Raw genomic sequence first — 24,046 nt, 5'->3', positions numbered from 1 at the left:
CCTATTGGAGTTTGTAGAAACTTTCACCGAGTTATCTCATTTCAGTTCTCGTAGTAACTGAGTGTGATAAGCGACAGGCAGGGTGGAGGTTAGGAAGCCCATATTGCAGATGAAGAAAATAAGGCAAAGTGAGGCGTGGACTTGGCCATAGCCAGGGGTCTTCTGAGTCCAAGTCTGTCATCTTTCTGCTTCACAATGAGGGCAGTGGAGGGTCCTTGGAGGTGGCGGAGTTTGAATTTCATCTTGAATCTGGCTTTTGGTTACTGCTCTTGGCTTGCCAGCGTACTTAGTAGGGGCTGGAGAGGAGGAGGAAGTACTTTTTGCTGTTTTATTTTTGCATTCAGGGACCCTGTATGTGAAGAATGGAGAGAAATTGCAATTCTGATGAACACAATAACAATTTTTAGAATGTGCAATCAAATATGGAAGCTGACTTAGAAGAATTTCCATCCTTGTGTTCCTTTATCATTTCTCTGGAGCACCTTTTGCAACTTTGCAACACATGCACACCTCCCCCTTATAAAAACAAACTCTTTTTTCTAAGCTGTAGTTAGTAGATTAGGTTGTAGTATATTTCTTTGTGGGCAAGAGGGGCTCGCTCTCTTTGCAATCCTGCAGAGCCTTGCACCATTTGTTTTCTCTGAGTAGACACCCTGTAAAATTGTCTTTAATTGCACAAGCATTGAATGATAAAGGCCCAATATCTGCTTTTAGTCAATCGTTTTATAGATAAGCAGTTATGTTGACAGCAGCTGGCTTCAGTTTGCTTGTTGAAGTCCCCAGTGAATGAAGCATCCTGCTGATCATCCAGAGCAGATCACCTGAGTTCAACTGAACACCCCGCAGATGATTACCAATGTTGACTTAATAATTATCTTATGTAGTCATAAATATCCTCTTTACAAATACAAATATCTACAAGCGTTCGTTCAACATGTATGGGAGTACTTACCCAGTGTTACATACTATACTAGGGTCTGGGTACCCCCAGGGTAAAGGAAACAGTTACGGGGGGTGGGAGGTTGGCAAGTAGACAGACCTTACACCAACAAATGCAAACATTTAAGTAGTGGCAAATGCTCTAGAGAACTTCATAGGGAAGAATAACAAGGGTAGGGAGGGCCCTAGTTCAGCTGGGGCAGCTGGGGAGACCTTTCTGAGGAAAAGACTTCATTCTGAGGGATAGGTAGGAGTTTATCAAGTGAAAAGTGGGAGAAAGGGAATCCCTGGCTGTGGAAGTGGTGTGAGGATTCTAAGGCAGGAATGAGCATGGAGTGTCGGAGGAACTCCAGGAAAAGAGGTGGTTGGGAGGAGGTTGGGGAGAAGAGCAGAGACCAGATCATGCTGCACCCTTTGGGCCAGCTTCAGGATCTTTGAGTTTATCCCAAGGGCTGTGGGAAGGAATTCATGGATTTGTAGCAGGGGAGTGTCAAGAGCCAATTTATATTTCTAGGAGATCACCTGTGAAGCCTAGATTAGAGAAGAAAAGATTAGAGAGGTTCAAGTGTGGCAGATGGGAGCCTACTTAAGAGGTGTGTGTGAGAGGTGGGACCTAAAGCCAGACTGGACTGAGTGAAAAATGAATGGGAGGTGAAGAAGTGAAGACCATACATGTATAGGTTGGTTATGAAAGGGAACAGAGAGACAGGGTGGGTGTGGGGGAGGGTTTGCGTACATGCATGTCTACAGAGAAGGCGACCTTGGCTGAGGTTAGGGAGCTGAGTCCAACTCTTCAATAAATCAACGCATGCACATCTCTGTGTGTAGATTTATATGGTGCCAGCACTTCTAGAAGATTAGAAGTGTGAGTCCTATCTCTGGCCTTGTCTTCAATTGCTGAGTAAGTTTGAGTATGTCCCCTCTTGAAGACTTCTTTCAGGAAGGCTGAATTATACCCTGGCAAATAATTAGTGTGTTGAAATAAGAGAATGCTGGCAGACTAAAATTTTGCGCTTGAACATACTTACACGTTTTCACTTTCATTCTTCTCTGGACTGGTTTGGCTTTCCTAAGTCCTGATTGACATGCCAAGGTGAGCCTGAAAGCATTTCCTATGATTTACTTAAGGTAAGGCATTTGATTGGCCAAAGAGATGGGAGAACTCCGTGGTTAAAGACTGTGGTTTGTAGATTTGGATTGAGAAGAGATACCTGGGTTCTGGAAAGGATATTTCAGTAGTTTTGTCTTTGAGGTCAGTAAATCATACCTTCTGGGGAGTGTTTTTCTTTTGGGTTTTTAAGATCCCAATTTTCGAAGTGTGGTACCCTCATGAGGTCACTGACATGAGACCTCTGTCCACCTACCTCCCTTTGGTGATGATTTACCTGGCCAAGATTTATATCCCAGTCTGTTTCAGGGTCGAGCCTTCCTGGTGAAGCTTGTCTCCTCTGGGCTAAAAGTGTAAATGAGAAGTGTCATTATGTGGCAGTGTCCTTGTATCTATCAATCAATCAATCTATCTATCATCTATCATTATCTTTGCTGAAGTGTCAAAGGTATTGATATCTCCATACCTTCTCATCATCTCCTTAAGTCACAAATCCTGCAGTGTAGGATCTCTAGATATGCAAAAATAGGAATCTCATGAAAGTTCATATGTTGCCTGAGAACTTCGCCTTTTAAGCAGTTTCCCCAGACTTCTTGATCTAATTAGAAATCAAATCTCAGCATGATGCATCTTTTTGATGATGAGCACTGTGTTTTCTTCTCCCAGCTCCTCCAGACTTAAAATGTGGAAGGTGCATCATACTTACCTTTTTATCTCGTGTCTTTTGTATGGGGCTTTGAAGTAAAGGGTACAGGATGCACAGTTATGTAATGTGGCCCTAAACTCTAATGGGTTTGCTTTTAGTTGTTTTGTTTTGTTTTTTTACCTGTCACTCCTATTGCCCACATCAGTAGTTAAGAACACACAAGCAAGTCCTGTTTTACAACCCTTCATCTGTCAGTTAGTGTCAGCAACTCGGAAATCATTCCCACTTAAGCATTATTAGACATTGGGGTTAGGTTTCAGAATGCCCCACAAATGCATTACATTAGATGGTTTTGAGTCGTGGAACTGCAGGGCTGTGTGGTGTGGAAGGAAGAGAGGGAGTTCTCTCTCCTGGGAACAGGGCCCTGCTCCACACACCCATACGCACAGACACGCACCCTAGAGACTTAGTGCTCATTAGTGTGGGCTGCTTAGCTGATTGGATAGAAGTAAACAAACCACAGAAAAGGCCATATTGGGTATAGAGTTTCAGTTTTACAAGATTAAAAGCTTTCTGGAAATGGTGGTGAAGGCCGCATAACATCATGAATGCATATAATACCCTTGACTGTACATTTAAAAATGATTAAGATGGTAAATTTTATGTCATGTTTAATTTAGCACAATAAAAAATTGGAAAAAAAATTGAGATTCTAACGCTATGAAACAGTATTCTCAGGTGTTTTGGTCTCAGGACCTTTATATGCTTAAAAGTTGTTGAGAATCCCTGAAAAGCTTTTGTTAATGTGGGTTATATCTGTCAATATTTATGTTAGAAATTAAAAACTATATATTTTAAAATATTTACTTACTAATTTATATAAAATAACAATAATACTCTCATTGCATGCTAACATAAATGGCATATTTTTATGAAAAATGTCTTTTTCAAAACAAAAAAATTTTCAGCGGTACTGTTTTACATTTTTACAAATTTATTTATTGTCCGATTTACTAGAAGACAGTGGGATTCTTAGATTTGCTTCTCCATCTAGTCTATTATGTTTTCACACATCATATGCCCTCTGGAAGACTCCATTGGATACTTGTGAGAGAGTAAGAGTGAAACAGGAAAATAACATCTTAGTTCATTGTGAAAATAATTTTGACCACATGGACCCTTTAAAGGGTCTTAGGAACCCCAAGGGTTCCCTGACCACACTTTGAGAACTACTACTATAGAATAAATTCACCGCCAAGTTAATTTTTTTCTTATGTTGTATGTTTTAGCCTCTTTTCCTCTAATATTTTCTGAATTTGAACTTTAGCAGTTCAATATATTGCTTATCTATGATTTCAAATAAAAGAACTAGGTGACTTCTTAAAAAAAATGTACCATCTTATTTTTTTCTGAGTTTATGTGACAAACAACAACAATGCCCCCCAAACCCTGTTTGTACCATTCTATTGTGAATCTCTTCAGAAGCTAACAATTAGTCAAGTGCAGAATTAGTTTGAATTTTTCTTGCTAAACCAACTTGAGTAGAAAACTCTTAGACATGGAAACTTTGAGTGTGAAAACAGGTAAAGCTAGCCATGTTTTACTCCAGAGTCCACAAGCTTGTTGTTTTTTCCGACTGCGTTCCTCTGTCCTGTGCAGTAAGGACTTTCTTTCTGCATCTCAAGGGGAAAGCCTGTGCTTGTACTGAGACCGTGCCTACAGCTGTCTCCGGGGCTTGGTCCTGAGCTGTCAGCTGTCACCGCCGTGCTCGCTGGAGGGCGTGGGTGCTCCTCAGAGGATCTCCTCTTCTTCCTTCCTGCTCTGTCCCACCTTGTTTTTCTTTCTATGGAGAACTTGGAAACTTAGAGGGGGCGGCGCACTTAGGAAACAGATTGGAGAAAGGAGAGGAGTGCGAATTAATTTTAAGAAGTCAAACTGAAAACTCTTTTGACTTACATTGCTGTGGCATCTCATTATTTCATAATTTTTTTCATCTTGATGAAATGTGGAATTACTCATAGCAGATAGTTCTGGGCAAAGCATTAAAAAAAACATCCTCCCAGGATGGCTTCCAGGAGCTGGATGTGGATGTTTCTGAAGCATAAAAACGTTCTTTTTTCTACCTTCCAAATAATGGATAAGATGCTGTATTAAACCATCCCATTTATTTCACTATAACTTTTAAAAACTTAAGTGAAACTTTTTTTTGTCGTGCCATGAAATAGATAGTCACTGTGGCAACTTTCTACAGCAATAGACGCTTGGCGCTCTGAGAGTTTTGTTGTTAAATATGCTGAGGATTTATGATTTGGCAAAAGCGCTCTGTTACTTCTAGCAGCAATAAATGCCTTTCTACAATCCTTTAGAAATTCCAGAACATGTCAGGTGCTCAGACTGGGTAGAGAGAAACAATAGCTTGGTCAGACATTCTCTTCCCACCGTCCTGGCGCCTCGAGGAAGGGCTATGTGATGGAAAGGGACCTCCCAAACAGCCTTCTTCACTCTATTTTGAGCAGGAAAATCCTTGTCTTTTACCCTGAAGCAGAAAAATCATTTAGCCATCCATACACCAGACATCTCCCACTTAGCTGCTGTGTAGCAGACACTGATATCACTATGTATCAATGTGCTAAGAAGTAGGATTCTGCAAACACAAGGGGGAGGTGCCTATTTAGCATTACAAGTGTGTGTGTGTGTGTGTGCGCGCGTGTGTGTGTGTATTCACATGTGCATGTGTGGTACATCAAAGGAAAGTGTCCCGGCAGACGTGACATTTTGCGCTGATTTCTTGAAGACAAAACTGGAATTAACTGAAAAAGAAAGGAACAGAGGGAACAGCTTCAGTGAGGTTTGGAAATGAGAGCGCACCATAAGGTTGAGGATGGTAAATAATTTGACAGCGCTGAGGCAGAGGAGTTTGAAGTAGATTGGTGGGCGCTGAGACCAGAGAGAAAGGCAGGGATGTTTTTGCTTGACATTAGAGGAGGAGTTTGGACTCTATCCTGAAGATGCTGTGGGACCACTGAAGGTTTGTGTAGAGTACAGACACATACGTTCTAACTTGTAGTTTAGACAAGTCCCTCTGGCGGGCTGTGGAGGGGAAAGGGGCATTAATGAGAAGTGGGGGCAAGATAATGTCACTGACGTGTCTTCTAGTGTGATTTGGGGACACTGGATAAGGGCTTCTGTCACCCAGGTAGTTAATTTGGCCTGTTCCTCGAAGTCTGACCTTCCTTAAACTTCTATATTCTCTGCATAAATTTACATTTATATTTTAAGTTCAAGAATGGAGAACTCTCTGGGAAGATTGAATGGAATTTTTGGCCACACATCTGTTTCTTCTTCCTGAAGCCTCCTAATTTCCTTTGGGTAATTATCTCTCCCTGTTGAATGTTGTCTTGGTGGGATGCTACACGATAAGGACATCCTCCGAGGTTCCTCCTTCCCCAGTCCAGCCATTGGGTAGGCAGGTGGCATAAGTCCAGCCTATCAGACACTTTGTCAATGGAGTTACTCTAGGATGGAAGAGACCACTGAATGTGTTCCTTCCTGTGGCGGCTCCCTGACCAAACCTCTTCTTCCATGAGTTGTTTCTGCCTTCAAGTCCTTCTGAAGTGAACAGACAGGAGCCAGGTGTGCTTCTTCAAACTTCTGTTTGACCCTGAGAGCTTCATGTAGACTTCTGAAGTAAGCTGAATTTGTTTAGTGGGCTAACACCAGTTGCTCTTGCTTGTGTCCAAAGAACCCTAATAGAAATGGGAAATGCTTGGAGGCATTCACATCAGAGCCTAAAGACTAATCTCTTAGGGGAACAGGGAGCAAACACCAGGATCGTGTTTGCTGAAAGGGAGCAAGGGATGTACTGACAGGACATAAGAAACTAAGGCCCTGCAGACGAGCTTTGCTGGATTCCCAGTGATGCTGCCGTGGTCCTGCTACTGGTGTGTCTACCTGGAGGGGTCAAAATAGCATCAAATAGAGGGGGAAATTTCTGTGTGCTTAGAATCCAGTTCTCACTCAGATGCCACTCAGAGCTCTGGCAACACTCAATGATAAAAGTAATAATAATAAATATTTATATAGCACTTGTGTGCTGGGCACTGTTATAAATGTGATATAAATACTAACTCATTTAATTCTCATAACAATATCTTTTATTAAATGGTTATATTACTTCTTCTATCTATTTATCTATCTATCTCTCAATCAACAGATGAGGAAACATCAAGGAGAGATTTTAATAATTTACCCAAATCATAAACTAGAAAGTGGCAGAACTGGGGTTCAAATCAAGGTACAGAGTCTGTGCTCTCACCTATGAATTTGAATCTTAGCTCCACCACTACTGTCTGGGAAAGTTATTTAACCTCTCTGGCCTCAGTTTCTCCATCTGCCCAGTGGGGATAATGATAGCATCTGCCTGAAGGTAGATAAAATAAGGTGTTTGAATCAGTGCCTAGTACAGAGTAAGCACTATCAAAAAGTTATTTTGTAACAGACACTATAAAAACAATTGAGTGTATATTCTTTATAGAGGTTAGCACAGAAAAAATCGTGAGTTTTCTCATGATCACCTGTGTTCTATACAATGACCTTTGTAGCTCTTCATACAAAGAGCATGAAATGATAAAAAGTCATTTTTGTTCTTCCCACACTCATTTCGGGAGACAAGACAAAAGTAAATTTTGTTTTAGGGACATGAGCCTGGGGCGTAAGGACAGACAGCAAACCACCGCCCTCAGGAGCAGAGTGTGACCAGCTTCCCCAGCACGGGCCTCACTGGGAGAGCCGGACATGGGCTCTGGGCTGCCACCTCCCTTCCGTAATTAACCATTCTGAACCTCAATTTCCTCATCCATAAACGGTGGGTGCCTCTTTGGGGTGACCTGGGGATTAAAGGAGATCATTCATTCATTCAGTATTTTTGCTGGGCATTAAGGGTGCAAAGATTAAGGAAAAACAGGCCCTGCCTTTGCGGAGCCCACAGTGCCGTGGTAGAGGCTTTGAGGAAATTGTTCTACTGCACTTCAGCAAGTTAAATACTCGGATGGAGAGAGGCACTGGTGGATGGGGTCGGGGGGGCCAGGTTTTGGGGTAGGGAGAGGTCTGGGGTCAGGGCTTGGTTCTGGAGAATGTAATAGACCTGAATCTTGAAGGCCATTTTGAGCAGACAAGTGAGAAGTCGAGGCACTTTTGGAGAATTTCAAGTAATTCTTTATAGTTCTTGAGTTTGAGTTGGGTTGTGGCAGGCGAGGATAAGGGATGAACAGTACTGATGACAATACCAAGCACCGAAGACTTTATTTTTTTATCTCATTTTCAATCCTCCTAACTGCTTTATGTGATAGGAGGTATTTAGTATCCATATTTTACAAATGAGGAAGCAGAGACTCAGAGAACTTAAATGACTTGCCCAAGGTCACACAGCTGGTGAGTGGTGAAGCTGGGATTCAAGCAGTCTGGACCCAGAATTTATCCTGAAGGCCAAGAGGACTTTAAGCCTGTGCATTTTAGAATGAATTTGAGGCCAGGGAATAGGGATAAGTCTAAGGCAGGGGAGCAATTAGAAGTCTACTGTAGTAAACCATGGAAAATGACTGAGTGTCTGAATTAAAGCAGAGGCAGGAGGGAGAGAGAAAGGAAAGGGATTTGAGAGACGTCTTGAATGTCCCAATGGGTCACTCAAATGGACATGTCCAGCAGGCAGTTATATGAGTTCGAAATGAAGGAGTCAGATCTGGGTTGGAGATGCACATCTGGGCTCCTAGTTAGATGAAATTCCTGGGGTGAAGAGCAGAGGGTCGGGGGAACTCATGGAGGGGTGCAGTGGGGTGGGGAGAGGACACAAATTTGAGGCCTGCAGATTGTATCCAGGCTACAGATCTGTTTGATTTGGCTTACAGTATTAAAATAGTAAAAACGAAAGTTGCCAACATTTAAAAAATTGAGAAATTTCCCGTAAAAATAAGATTTGTGGGTGTTCTTGACAATGTGTGCAATCCGACCAGGTGATGCCGACAGATAAGGGCTAGCAGTCCCCTTTTTGCAGTGCCGGTGCTCTCTAGCTTGTCACAGTGGCCAGGTGTCCTCTTCTTTTTCATTCTGGACACCTGCCCTGCCCCTGCAGGTATTTTATTGTATGACCTCAGATTTAAAGTTTGGGAAGAGGAAGCAGAGTTTCCCAGGAAACCAAGAATGAGTAGTCAGACAAGTGGTGTCAGTGACCTGCAGGGCTGAGAGGTTGGCAGTGACAATGCCTGGCACAAATCAGTCACATGCAGATGAGTAGTGTCTTTGAGGTTTGGTCACCTGGAGCTGCCTTTAGCCTAAACACTTAGTGGAGCGTTGGGGCAAGATTTGTAGGAGCAGATGGAAGGATGCATGTTAAAAAATGATTTCAAGAAGCTTTGTTGCAAAGAGGAATTTGCGGTTGGGAGATTTTATTTTGTTACTTTTTAATATGTGAGCGACTTGTGCATATCCGTATAAGGACACCTGTGATATGATAACACTTTCTTTATTTGTCCTTGACTTACAGTTTATAACTACAAGGAGTCCAGTCTTAGCCTTGGTAGTTCTTAAAACAGGGTATAGAATGGAGTGAAGTGCTTTACGTCTGAAGACAGCCCTGCCAACTTCAGATCTTACCAGTGTTAAATGCATATTTGCTCTTTTAATACGTAAGCAGCGGTGCCTTAAGGTGGGTAGGTCTGCGTTGGAACAACAGCAGGTTAAGTCAAGCAGTGCCCACGTGGTGATTCATCCCCTGTGTTGACTCATGTGTCTGTACGCTTCCATTTTCTTTTATCATTTCCAGGTGGAATCTGCGTGAAGCTCTTAATCAGCATCACTTCTATTGCAATCTGGCGTAGGGTGTTTTTATTGCTTTTATGCCATATGCCAATTTTTCCATTTACTTTTTTGTGTTTGTTTTATGATCTAACTTGATCCAAAATCTTATCTTCTGAGTGTGTTAGAACTTATCTATCTTGTCTTTGATGAACACTCTTTTTATTAAGGAAAAAAATATATCGCCCTTCTTCAGCGGCTAATAAATAAACTGCTTTGCTTCTGTGGTGACCACTATTTCAAAAGCACATTTGCTGTGATTTTTCTTTTCTCCCAGTAATGCAATGGGCAAGAGAGACTTTAAAGTTCGACGTGGAATGGAAGCAGGCAGTAGCCAAGCCATGTGACAAATGTCAACCAACTAATTGATTCATCAATTAATTCAACAAATAATTTTTGAGAACCTACTGTGTGTCAGGTGAGGTTCTGGGTACTTGGGACATGGTGGTGTAAATGATAGACACAAATTCCTGCCTCCATGGAGCTCATATCTGAGTGGGGAAACAAACGATAAATAAGATAAAGAAATAAAATATATGTCCCTAAGTGTATTTTAGGGCATGATAAATGCTAAAGAGAAAATATAAAGCAAGGAGGGCAAACAGGAATTTTGTTGGGGGCTATTTTAGATAGGGTAACCAAGGAAAGTCTCATTTGGAAGATATCATTTGAGTTAAGATCTGAAAGAAGTGAGGAAACAAGCCATGCAATCCCCTGGGGATAAAGCATTCCAGGCATAGAGATCAGCCCGTGCAAAGGCCCTGAGGCAGGAATGCGCCTCACTTGGCATGATTAAGGAATAGCAGGGAGACCAGTAAGCTGCATGGTAATGAAAGAGAGTGACAGGAGTCCCAGATGAAGTCAGATGAGTACAGTGGGGGAGCGAAGGGAGTTTTACTTTGAGTAACATGGAAACCACTGAAGGGTTAAACATAGGAGTGACACGATGTGACATATTCTAACAAGATCTCTAGTTAAGGGATTCTTAACCCTTTTTGTGCCAGGGATCCCTTTGGTAGTCTGGGGGAGCCTAGGGACCACTTGTCAGAACAGCGTTTTTAAATGCAAAAATAAAAGCCATAGGATATAAGGGAATCCAATTGTATGGAAATACCATTATCAAAATATTTAAACCAATTTGTGATTTAGCAATATACGTGCTTCTTTATTAACTCCTTAAAGTAAATCTAGCAGTAGGTCTGTAACTACTGTGATTCCAAAGAAATCATGAATGTACGTGATATTTTGAGAGACCTGCAACAACTCTGATATGATATGAAATTATCTGGGATTTCTGTCGGGGTGAAGTCACAGGTACAGCCAATACTGCCCTTGCCCACTGCCTGCATTTTTAATGGAGGAATTGCTAAATTTCAGTTCAAGATTAGTGAAAATCAAGATTTTTTTTTCCCATCTAATTTCAAGGACCTTCTGAATTCTCTGTGCAGACCCTTGCTCTGTTAGGTGGGAAATAGATTAAATGGGATACAAAACAGCATGGGGTGATCTAATGAAATGTTGCGATGTTTCTGCTTGTGTCGCTCTCTGCATTTCGGAAGGAATTGCTGGAATTCACTGCTTGCCATTTCAGGTCACTGCACTTCCTGGTGGACTGTGGAACCCAGTGACAACCTCCAAATTATGAGACATTCTAGGAACAGTGATAGCTCCAAGAGGTTTTTTATCTTTCTCTGACTGGTTCCTTGTGGCTAAATAGTTCGGAGACCTGGGATATGGTCCCTTAGTTTCAGCAGATTCTCTGTATGGCACGTGAGATCCATTCTCCTTTCCTAGTGACATCTTGCACCTCGGTTAATTCCTAGCTCACACAGGTGTGGATGGTAAGGGCAGAGTTCTTTATATTCTAAGAAGAAATAATCTATATAAATATCTCTGGGTCATGTGGCTACATATTGGCCAAACTCATGTATTTTCTGCTCCCTGTACATACCACAGCTTTCTAGCCCTCACATCTCTACACGTATTCTTGCCTTTCCTTGGAGAGTGGCCTTACTCTTACTTGTCTCCTTTACTTGTTCATATCTGACCCGACCTCAGGGCTCAGCTCAAATGCCACCTGTTCATGTGGTTGTCCCTACTTCCCGGAGGGACCTGTTACCTCCTCTGAACTTTTGTGGCACCTTCTTGGTTCCTCTCCTCGTGATACCTGACATACGCTGCCTTGTAGTGCAGCTATTTATTTACCTCTTTACCCTCCTACAACCTCTTCTAAGCTCCTTAAGCTCTGAGGGCAAGAGTGATGTTGTCTTTTGTCTTCGTAGTTCCCAGGACCATGCCTGCCAGAAAGCAGACGTGAATGAACAGCAGAAGCAGAAGCTGCAGATGACACAGGAGGACATCCGCGGAGCATTCGATCTCACCCAAATCCGTAAGTTCACGTCATGTCCATCCCACCCCCCTCCCCCCTCCCCCAATACCGACCAGGGCTGCTTAGGACTTCCTATTTCCCAAGTAGAATAACTATTTTCATAAGAGTTTTATAATACTTGTAAAGAAATTCATACACTGTTGAGAGGTACAGAATAGAAAGCAAAAATCACCCCAAATTTCATCATCCAGACAGAATGTATTTAACATTTTGGTGTATATTCTTACAGATTTTTTTTTCACTTTATAAAGTCATACATATTTTATAAAGATCAGATCAAGCCATATATTGTATTATACTTATTTTTATTTTCACTTAGCATATTGTGACTGTCTTTTCATGAGTCTCCAGGCAGTGGAGCATAGTGGTTAAGAGAATGGCTTTAGATCATTATTGTTTGAATTTAAACTTGAAGCTATCACTTAATAAGCTATTGACCCTGTAGATAGTTTTCTCCATTTACCAGTTTCTCCATCTGTAAAATGAATCCACTATAAATACTACTTGTACGAGTGTTGTGAGGATTAAATGTGTTCTGACCCATAGAACTCAGGGCCTGACTCAGTACGTGGGAGCTCTTACTGTCATTATTTCAGCATTAGTAATGGCCACAGAGTCTTCCACGGCATGGCCACCTCTGAATCTATTGAACCATTCCTTTGTTGACGGGGGTTTAGGTTGCCTTTGACTTTTCACTCTTGTGAATAATTCATGATGCAGTGAATATCCTTGTACTTACATCCTTGCACACTTGTCTGCTTTATTTCCTCAGGATATATTCCAAAATGTGAGACTGTGGGATTTTGTGATACACGTTGCTACGCTGTCCTCCCGGAGGTTTCCTTTAACTGATTTACACCACTATTAACGTTGTGTAATATTTTTTTTCCCTACTCCCTCCAAAACTGCTTGCTTTTGTTGCTCATTTTATCCCTGTGTTAGTGCAGATGTTTGATGCATCAGCCACTGAAAATATGGGGACAGATGAGGCCGAGGGTACACTCAAAAGCCCCCAGGTGGGCTGATTTGCTGCAGCCTAAGCCCCTGCTTTTGGTCAGCCACGCTGCAGGGGGACTCCTGCAAGGTGGAGGGTCCAGGGCAATTCCTTCCTGGGGCCACTGGAATGGCGGCAGTCATGTGGGCCACTCAGGGTGGACCCAGAGCCCTGTCAACACGTGGGGATGACTATGTTGGGGTCAGTGGCTGTGCAGTCCTGTGCTCTTATGAGATGCACATCCTTCCATGGGGCTTTTCCTGGCTTTCCTTTTGTAGATTGTCTTTGGAGGTACTCAGCAGCAGTCCGCTGCCTCCCTCTGCTCCCCGGGGAGGTTGTCTAGGAACACAGATCCCAAGGAGAGGGGAGTGGGGTTTACTTACCCTTAGGGATTTCTGGAGATGGCATTGCATTTATTCACTCTGGATGGCCAAGAGAAATGTAATTTATATTAACCTTTCAAATATGATTTGGAGTCTTTGCTTTGGAAAGCACTTACTGGTTTTTTCTCTGAAGACCAGAACTTCTATAAATTTATTTTTAATCCCCAAATATATTAGATCCTGAGAAGTTTTTATTATCTTCTTGAGATAGAGAAAAACAGAGAAAAAAAATCATTGTTAATTCAAGGATTTCTCATATTAACTTAAGATACTTCTTGAAATTTGATAATTTGGAAAAAGTAAGTAGTTTGGAGATATTCTTAGTAATCTAGGGTCTGAATCCACTGGAAGGAGTTGTATTATTCTGATTGCTTTGGATTATAGAATTTAAATATAAGTATAACACTTCTGGCACACAAATCCAATTATGGTAGTCTGATTGTGATAGTTTCATTTTATTTAAGCAAAACCTTGGACCACAATTCTCTTTAGTTAAGTAAGATAGAGGTAGGGTCGAATTTCACCTTTTGTTACTTTTCTTATTGTTTCATTACTCTCAGATTTTATTGAAAACTGGTCTGTGATTGATGAATAGTGGCAAGACTACAAAACTGACACGTAATTGCGTTTTTCCTGGGGTATCCATGAGTTTCCACAAGATTGGAGCTTTGGTCAGGAGTGGGTCTGGTCAGGAGGAATAGCAGTGCCTGTAGAAAGCTGTAGTAAGCCATGTCTTTGAAACTGTATTAGTGCACGTGCACTGTGTGTCATTCCAGCACCAACAGTGTTGTCAAGTGTAAGACAGACACTCAGAGAAAATCACTAACCTTTACTCTGGACTCAAATTGCGTGAAACATGCTTTGAATTTCAACAAAAGGTTAACTTTGCTTTTATCTTTCCTCATTTGCAAAGTTTTGCTTGTCTGACACTGGAAATGCCACCGGAATTCACTGGAAATGAATTCTAGAAGAACAAGTATTCGGGAGAATATCCCCAGCCCCTGTCAGCGGATGAAGTATTAGTACAATCTGTCATTCTGAGCTTTCTGAACTTACAGCTCCCAAACAGATGTTTGAGGTCTTTCTTTTCTCCTTGTAGAGCAGTGGTTCACAACTGGGGAGTGTTTTGCTCTCCAGGAGACATTTGGCAATATCTGGAGATGTTTTGGTGTTACCAACCCTGGGGGCCAGAAGGAGGTGTGCTGCTGGCATCTAGTGGGTAGAGGCCAGGGATGCTGCTAAACATCCTACGGTACACAGGACGGCCTCCACAAAAGGAATGATCTGGCCTTAAAATGTCAATGCTGCCGAGGCTGAGAAATCCTGCTGTGTAGAAGGTAGGAGGGTCAGGATGTCTCCAGGGAAACTGGCTGGCTGCCAGGAGCGTGCTTAAAGGTGCAGTTCACCTGCTACCCTTATCACAGTTTAGGGTCAGGCTCTTTCTCAGCCTTGCAACTTCAGATCCTAACTTTCAGGTGTCCCAGAGCTAATCAGACTCTGGGAGGTTGACTCGCATGGAGACTCACAGGAAATTGAGTAACTTACCTCTTCCTGCCTTATTAAGTTTCACCAGTACCTAGAACTAGAGGACAGAGTGATGCTTGTGCTGGTCGCAGAGCTCATTGGTTCCCTGTTGGCCAGGTGCTTGGGAGCTCAAGTTGCCAGGAAGTGCCTTGGGGAGCTTGGAAGCAGAACAAGAGGAGATTTTTGGCTGCCTAATGATACCTGAACCTCTGAGGTCTGGACACTTAAAACTCCACTCAAGGTGCATCACATCGGGTTGGAGATGCTGTGTCTTCAGGATAAACTCTTCTCCTTTAGAAAGAACTGGGATGGATCTTGGCAACTAACTTTGATCTTTTACACTTTCCTCCTCTGCTTCCATTGCTGATCAACTGCCTTCCATTATCCATATTGACTCTTTTAATTAATGCACTCTTTAGTCTTATTGGCTTAGGGGAGAGGAATTGGTTCAATAAAAATGTGTCAAGCACCATTGTGTAACGGGGATAATTAATATGAAGATTGATGTTAGGACACTGTCCCTAATTGGAGGCTTCTCAGTCTAGTGGGTGGCACTGAGGTCACAACATTTCAGAAAAATGTGAGCAGGGCAGTGACAAGTACACTCAGGATTCTTTGCAAGTACAGGGGACACAGACTTATGTTGCAATGTCACTTGGACTGTCTGCTTTGATCTCTCAGGCACTGATTTTGTGGTGTAATTTTTGGAGGGCAACCTTATTCCTGTGATTCTGAGTCCCGGGAGAAGGGCATAGGCAGTCATGATCACTCCTGTGTACTGTGTGCTTGTCCATTTAATTTTCCTCGTTCTATTCCAAGATTGGATACCCGCTCTCTGGATGATGGAAGAGTCCAATATGCCACTTAAATCTTCACCTTTTCCCTCTCAGTAATGGAGGCCGTCATTTTGTATATGTTTGAATGTTGTAGTCAACCCGCAAGGAAATAGAGCCTGGCTGGAGGGAAGTCCAAGGATGCTGCAGAGGGTCTCCCTTTTCGTTGTGAAGAGAGGAGTTCTGCAGAGGCCAGCAATACTTGAGTGAGCTTGTCAGGTTTTGCCAGGATCCTGCTGAATCACTCAGCAAAGTCAGAAACCTACTTAAGCGCAGAATCACAAGCAATACTCTCTTCTTAGTTAAACATTGATAGGGATCTTAGGAACATAGAGAAATGGAAACATTTAGTGGTTTTGTTAAGCAGGAATGGGAGAATGTGTTGGATGTACACATTTTTCTTCCCCATAGCCTGCTAGTTTGGGCCACGTTCTTTCCACCTCTCCTAATCCTTCCCTAACCTCCCCCAACTAGTAAAAGTAGATCTTGATTTTCTACACTAATTGAAATCAGACAGACCTACCTGACTTTGAATCTGGGCTCTGGCACTCACTGGGTCTGGGACTTTGGGCAAATAGCTCCTCTGAGCCTCACTGTCCCACCCATAAGATGGGAATGACCACATAGAGGGGTTGAGGATAGGGGAAATGTGTATGAAACTCCTGAGAAGGTTCTTGGCATGTTGTAGGGACTCAGAAAATGCTAGTTATCATTTTTTATCATTTTGTGTGGAGAGGTCACACTTAGAATGTGAATGCCCTGAGACGGGTGTGAATTGGCATAGCATCACACTGAGAGGTATTGACTGATGTATGTCTTCCAAACATCCGGTTATTTTGGACAGGAGTCATGGTGATGGAAAATGGAGCAAGGCACAAGAATTCTGAATTTTGGGGGGAAGGAGAGAGAAAGGACCTGCCTGGGATGTTATCATTCATCAGACATTGATGGAAGGGCTACTGGGCACCAGTTTCTGTAAAAAAAGATATACTTGGCGAACCTCACGGTCTGTCACTGGGCCAGCCCTGTCCTTCTGTGATGAGCCGGTGCCCACAGTGCTTGGGGTTTCTTGGAAGTGCTGATTAGCCTAAGTACTTTGTTAATTTTTTCTTCAGTAATTGATATAGTCATATCAAAGCTATTTGCAGTTAAATATGTCCCAATCAGATTAATCTTACCTTCCCTTAAAATGTGCTACATTTGGAATGGTGCCTGATAGGGAAAAGAGGACTATACACGTGTGCTATATCCTTTAAAAAAGACACAGCAGCATTTTTGCGTTGCAGTGGAACGCAGATATTTGAGGCTGACCTAATAGTGTGCTGCTGGGAGGCTGTGGAAGAGAAAAAGGAGGAAGAGGAGAAGGAGGAGGAGGAGGAGGAAAGGGAGGACTTTAGCTCCTGAATTGATTTTCTTTACCCCTGTTGAGATTTCTCTACCTCTTCTGCCAAGAGTCCTGTCTCAGAAGTTCATTTTTGGTAGAGCTACATTTTTTTCTGGATCTTTCCTTTCTATCATCTCCATTAGAGGTGGAAATTCACTGAAGGATTGCTCTGGCCCTTGTTGGAACCTCTGTTCCTGCTTTGCTCCCCCTCCGTTGCCCCCTTGATGTTGGTAGGACAGCATGACTTGTTATTGTTTGGTTTGGGCCTGTGAGCTCCTGGAGGGGAGGCAGGGGCAGGCACTGTGTCTTGTTTGTAGTCTCAGTGCCTAGGATTCCAAGCAGATCTCAGACTAGAATGAATGTTTGTTTAATGACTGACAGAGCCGGAGGCACGTCTTTCACTTCCTTTCTGAAGCTCAGAATCAGTCTTTTCTTCTCCCCCTTCAACCTCTCTTTTGGACCTAGCGTTGATTGCAAAACCTGAAAATCAATGGCTGGATGCTTAGATACCAGTATAAATCTATGGGAATGCATCAACATGAGGCAAGGCTTACCTCATTGGGATTTGGAATTTTTTTTTTTCTTTCTTTAACTTATTCAGAGAGAGCAATTGCAATTTGTCCTTTTGTTTTGATACAAACTTAACTCTCCCCTCATACACACCACACACACACAGGCACACACACTCATGCACACACACGCACGTGCCTTAACCGGAGGGCTCTGATGTAGCATGGGTATCATTTCTGATCTGTGAAATACAGCAATGGACTAATAAAGCAAAATTGAATTTGGCCAGCCTTTAAAACCTATTGATTTCGAATTAGAGCAGCAGTGTTAATTCTATTAGGGCAGTCACACTCAGAACTTGGTATCTGGAATGGATTAAAAGGTACTCATTTGGAAGTTTATAAATATATCCTTGATGAATTAGCTAGGAGAATAACACTCCTGTAAGAAGCTGTGTGGGAGGCGAGTGACTGCGGCCTAATGCTTGTGCCTTGTTTTATCTTTGGATGTTTTGTTGGCCTCAGGGTCAGTGGGGATGTCCCAAGTGTCCACTGTGGTCAAGGTCTGAGACCCCTTAAGCCAGCTGCTGTTATGAATCAGGTCCTGGGGCTTCGTAATGTCTTTCTATCCACATGTCCAGTGGGAGTGATGGTTGCGTGGGAGGAAAAGACCGCCCCCTCCCTGAGAGTTAGATGGGGCTCTAAGATATGGGTCTAATCAGGCAAGGGCCCAGAGCACCGAGTCTGAGATAGAATGTCTTGGATGTGTTTCTTCCTTGGAACTACAGCCTGACTGGTGGTTTCTTCTGCAGGTGAGAGTGATTTCCCAGCCATTGATTTGGCCAGGACAACCAGAAAACAGGATTCTTATCTTCTTTTTGGCCGCTAAATGCCTATGTGCACCACACATTCCAGTGAAGGAAGAAGAGCAGAACTTATTGGATGACGATGGATATTCTACTGGGCAGGATGAGGGCAGAGTGTGTGACATCAACACCACAAGGGTAAGAGCTGCCTCTCTGGATTTTTCTCTTGCACCATTGTTTATCAAAGGAAGGGGAGAGTGAACCTTACAGTGTAGTGACAAAATGAAGGTCAGACACCAGGAAGACTATTCTTACTGTAAAATCCACTGAGCAGTTGGGGTAGATGACTAAAGGAGAAGGGACAGTGCCAGCCTGGAAGAATTAGGTTGGGTTGTACTGGTGGATTCAGCAGGCCAACTATGGAAGATTCCATATTCTACATTGCCCCTATTCCCTTTTGACATTTAGAGTTCAGTCTTGAAAGAGTAACACTACTGTTATTGTGACAAGATTTCATTTGTGTCCATTTGAGTCAGTCTGGCTTAAAATGGGAACTGTGGAGCTGGGGTTGGTGAGAGTCTGGCTCCGGTCCCAGATTGGAGGCTTAGCAAGAGCACCTGGCACAGAGACACACTTTTGTTTGAGCCACATAATGTTGAAAACATGTTGGATCAATTCTAATTAAAGTTGAGCTATGCCACATAAAAATCAGGATTTCCAGGTTCTCTGGAGCACTATAAGATACACCTTTACTGGCCCTCTGGTCTTACGAAGCACTCTGGCGCTGAGTAGCCTCTGCCTCTGGATGGTTCACCACAGTCCCCAACCAGCCCGCTTCATTTGTTCAGCTTACCTGCTTGGCCACTGGAGGCATTTCATTTTGCCTTGCCTGGTCTAGATCATTTTGCTAGCTCTTCGACAAAAATAGTGATAGCTTTTGTTAATTCTTCCAGATAGAAGTGAGTATCTTTCACTAGACTATGGGCAGCAATTAGCAGAAGGGGCTGTGCTATGGAGATGACAATACGTGATTCCTTCCATGGAAGAGCTTAGAGTCTAGTGATAGCAATGGTCAGACTTGGGGGGGGGGTAAGGAGAACTGTAAAGAAATTACAATATCTTGTGTGGGTGCCAAGATAAAAGTGCACCTGAAGAGCAGTGGGGGAAGGTGAGTAGAGTGGGGCAGTTGGGGGGAGAACTATTCATTTGGCCTAGGCTCATTCAAATTCTCCAAAACTCCTGCCCCTGGATGGCATGTCTTCACTGTTCCAGCCATTTATGTGGGCTCCTCTATGTAACATGACTCAGTTGGAGACTTGGTGGGTACCTACTGCAGTTAAGGCTCCACTCTTGTGGTAAAGTCCACATTTTTCCTATTTCTGGTTGAAAATCTTTTGTCTGTGATTCTTTGCTTTTTACAAATAGGACAGATTGCTACGTATTTGGCTCACTTAATCACTCAGTCCTTTGAGCAGCCCTCTGCTTGGAGATGAGCTGTGTGAATTACAGGGAGGGCTGGAGTTTCCAGAGGGGAGCAGCCACAGTAAATAGAGGTCTGGAGGGAGTGAAGACCACTCTAATGTGACTGTCTCACATGGAGGGAGCAAGAGAGTGAAAGGAGTTGGGGTAGGGGATAGTGGGGAAAAGGTACGGTTAGCTTAATCTCCTATTTTGGAATAAGGTTTTACATGTATCGTGTGCTTTGTGTTTTCAAAATATTTTTGCATTTATTAATTTACCATCAAGGTGCGTTTATCATCTTTTATAGATCAAGAATCTATCCACACAAGGTCATGTAGCTGGGAAGTGGCAGCTTAAACACAAGTTTTTGGAGTCCTTGATTTTCTCTCTTTTCTTTAGTTGGTTCTGAAAACTCAGCATGGATAAAGGAACCTGGTGGGTTTGTTTCGTTCAGCTCAACATTTAAAAGTTGGGTTCAGGTTATGAATGTTCTGAAGTAGGGCAACCTGGGACCCCAATGACTACTTGGACCTGGGCCATTGATGTATGGTCAGCTGTGCCCTGTGCTGTCAGAACATTTCAGACCTGGAGCAGACCTAGTGGGGAGTTTCCTTGCTGTCTACTTGCCCAATGGGACTCACATGTTATGCCCTGGCTTCCTCACTGGCTGGGCTGAACCATTGGGAAGGCTACTGGAGGGAATGGCTCCATGGAGGAGCCTCAGGATGCCCAGGGAATTCTGATCCCTGGAAACAAAGACTCAGATTCAGAAGGCTTTTTGAAGTTCCATGTGTTCTGCACTCTGGCTCTGCACATGTCCTTCTAGATGTCTCATAAACAGCTGCTTGTTTCTCAGAATTGCACTATTTTAGCTGCTGCAAAAAACACTCTGATTCACAAAGGGCTGGACCGACGACCACCAGAATCTCCATTTTCAAATCCACATAATGGATAATTCAATGCCATTGACATGTCGTCATACTCTCTGCTCTTCTCTGGCCTTCATTGATTTCCGATTTTCTTTTTACTTGTTGCTCACACCAGTTCACAGGGAGCTTGCTGTAAGAGAAGATGATCACCGAGGAAGGTGCCTGGTGGGAGGGTGCTCAATCCGTGGGTGTGGATTGAGTTTAGATTTTCAATTCTGTTTACGTTTGTTTGGTTCTATTTGGAATATTCTTACATGGAATGGCCAGAAATAGAATTTAGCATCATCTACCCATTTTAAATGCATAAATGATTTTTTCTTTTAAATTTAGTAGAATGAAGTATAGCTCTTAGAAGAATGCTCCAAAAAGATGGCAATATTAGTGCTAAAAAATGCCATATTTTTTTCTTTGATGAAAGGACCAATGTAGATTGTGGGCAAATGGGAAGGAAAAAAGAATCTAGGTTTTTGTTTACTTTTGTGGAATTGATTTTAAAAAGTGGCTCTGCCCAATAAAATACTGACTTCTATTTGTTATACTTCTGAGCAAAGCAAGCCACTCATGCACAGTGCATGTATACGTGCCAGCCTTGAAAAGACACAGTTTTCAAAGTATTTTCTAAGTGAGTCTGAGAGCATAAAGCAGAGAGAGGGAAGTGGACTAGGAAGAGGTGAGTAAGAGGTTAATAGCTTTGAAATGGCTTCACAGGTGCCACTTGGAGAGAAGTGGTTCAATGTGGTTTTTCATGTAAGCTTCCAGTGAATATCTTGGACTTTTGACATCTTTTTCTTTCTTTTCAATCTTACAAACATCAAGAAGCTCAAGGTGGCCAAATACAGTATATAGTGTTCTCACCACGAGTGATTTGGGTTGATAGTAGGTAGAGAGATTGATACAGTGAGCCTAAGCTCTTTTTGAGGAAGAGAATGAAAATAACAATTGATTTTTCTACCATGTGGCCAAATGCCTTTTGTACCCACATGTGTGTCTGATTGGAGACCCCATGAGCTCTCAGCGTGCTAGTACCAAACCCCTACCAAAGAGTATGGCATTCTTTAACAAGCATGACTGATAAAACATGTCAATTCGAAGATCAGCCAGTCCCTCTTCCCTCCCACTTAAAAAAAAAAATTTAAATACTCATATGTGAGGTATAGTGTGAGCAGTCTGCCCCATCAAAGCTGAATAATGTTGGCCAAACGCTGAGCCTCATGTTTTTCTATTGGCAACATGGGGACATAAGATCTACCACTTAGGATTATTGGATAGTTAAAGGAAGTGATTCATTCATTCAGTGACATTACTCATTGTCTACTAGTGTCCAGGTACTGACTGAGCTGCTGGGAATTAAAGAATGGACAAGAGTGTATATGAAAGCACTTACTACAATGAACAGCCAAAAAAGGTGCTTAGTAAATTTTTCTTAAAACATTTTCGATAGAGAACTTTAACATATATAAAAATAGAATAATACATTTAAGTCCTCTGTACTCATCATTCAGCTGCAACAATTATCAATTTATGGCCCGAGCAATGTCTTGTATGATCAATGTCAAACCTCCTCCCCCACATCCTCCGGTGCCCTCGGTGGATTATTTTGAAATGAATCTCAAATGTGGTACAATTTTATGCATAAAATTTTAGAATATATATTACAAAAGATAAGATTCTTTTTAAGAGCATAATTACAATACCTTTAGCACATTGAAAAATTAACCGTAATTCTTTTATATTATCAAGTGTTTAGTTGGTGTGCAATTGTCCCTGATTTTCATATATTTTTTAAGCATTTGGCAAGTTAGGATCCGTACAAAGCCCACGTATTGGATCTATTTGATATGTCCCTTGTTTGATCTGGGTCATTTGTCCTGTACGAGTTTCCACAGTGTGAATTTTGTTGATTGTGTCCCTACAGTGTCATTGAACATGCCCCTCTGAAATCTCTATTTGATTTAAACTGGTAAGTCTAGAGTCTCCATAAAATTTTGCCCTGATTTTTTGGGGGGGTTGTAATACTATAAAATTGTGTATATATATTTCTATCAGGAGGCACGTTATATCCAATTGTCTCTTTTTTGTTATGCTAAGCTTGATCATTGCTCTCAGGTGTTGTTACTCTGATCTACCTCTTATGAAGTTCCCCATCAGTTTTTTATCTGCATTTTAGCAGCCATTTGTAATCATTGCTGGATCTGTTATTTCACTATGAGTTGCAAAATAGTGAGATTTTAATTCTATCATTCCTTCATTAGTTGGAATACCTTTTTAAATAATAGTTTTATTGTGATATATTTCACTTAAAATAAAATTTTCCTTTTTAAAATGTATAATTCAGTGGCTCTTAGTATATTCGTAAGGTTGTGCAACCATCTAATTCCAGACATTTTTATCACCCATAAAAGAAACACATAACCATTAGCAGTCGCATTCCGTTCTCCTTTCCTCCCAACCCCTAGCAACTTCTAATCTACTTTCTGTCTCTATGGTTTACTTATTCTGGATATTTCATATAAATGGAATCATACAATATGTGGCCTTTTTTGGTCTGCCTTCTTTCATTAGCACAAGGTTTTCAAAGTTCATCCATGTTGTAGCATGAATCAGTATTTTGTTCCTTCTTATGGCCAATTAGTATTCTATTGCATGGATATATCATTTTGTTTAACTATTCATCAATTGATGGACATTTGGGTTGTTTCCCCTTTTTGTCTATTATGAATAATGCTACTATGAACGTTAATGTAAATATTTTTGATTGAACATATGTTTTCAGTTCTTTGGGGAATATACCTAGGAGTGGAATTGCTGGATCCTATCGTAACTCTGTATTTAACTTTTTGAAAAATGGGCCTAAATTGTTTTCCAAAATGTCAGCACCATTTTAAATTACCATCAGCAATGCATGAAGGTTCCAATTTCTCCACATCCTCACTAACACTTGTATTATAATACAACACTTGTATTATTATTACTTTTTGGTTATAGCCATCCTAGCGGTGTGAAGTGATATCTCATTGTGATTTTGATTTGCATTTCCCTAATGACTAATGATGTTGAGCATCTTTTCATGCACTTTTTGGGCATTTGTATATCTTCAGAGAAATGTCTACTAAAATCCTTTGCTCATTTTTAAGTAGATTCTTTGTCTTTTTATTGTTGAGTTTAAGGGTTCCTTATCTATGCTGGATAGTAAACCCGTATCAGATATATGATTTGCAAACACTTTCTGCCATTTTGTGGATTGTCTTTTCACTTTTTTAATACTTGTCCTCTGACTTGATAAAGTCCTTTG

The 24,046-nt window shown here is 41.9% G+C and overlaps 1 protein-coding gene across 8 annotated transcripts in view; it reads left to right on the top strand.

Moving 5' to 3' along the window:
- The window catches only part of KCNS3 (potassium voltage-gated channel modifier subfamily S member 3), a 37,648-nt gene that overhangs the window by 4,688 nt on the left and 8,914 nt on the right, over positions 1–24,046 (top strand). For 3 of the 8 annotated variants that reach the window (XM_014731296.3, XM_023619478.2, XM_070236620.1), the window contains exons 2-3: positions 11,825–11,931; positions 18,371–18,562. The gene's annotated coding sequence lies outside the window, so the exon portion shown is untranslated. Of the gene's footprint in view, positions 1–9,819; positions 9,961–11,824; positions 11,932–18,370; positions 18,563–22,072; positions 22,160–22,669; positions 22,715–24,046 lie in introns of all 8 variants that reach the window. The other 5 variants (XM_070236623.1, XM_070236621.1, XM_070236622.1 and 2 more) reach the window with 3 other exon arrangements.

The sequence above is a fragment of the Equus caballus genome, chromosome 15, assembly GCF_041296265.1.
Source record: "Equus caballus isolate H_3958 breed thoroughbred chromosome 15, TB-T2T, whole genome shotgun sequence".
Lineage (NCBI taxonomy): Eukaryota > Metazoa > Chordata > Mammalia > Perissodactyla > Equidae > Equus > Equus caballus.
This window is presented reverse-complemented; position numbering and strand designations above follow the sequence as displayed.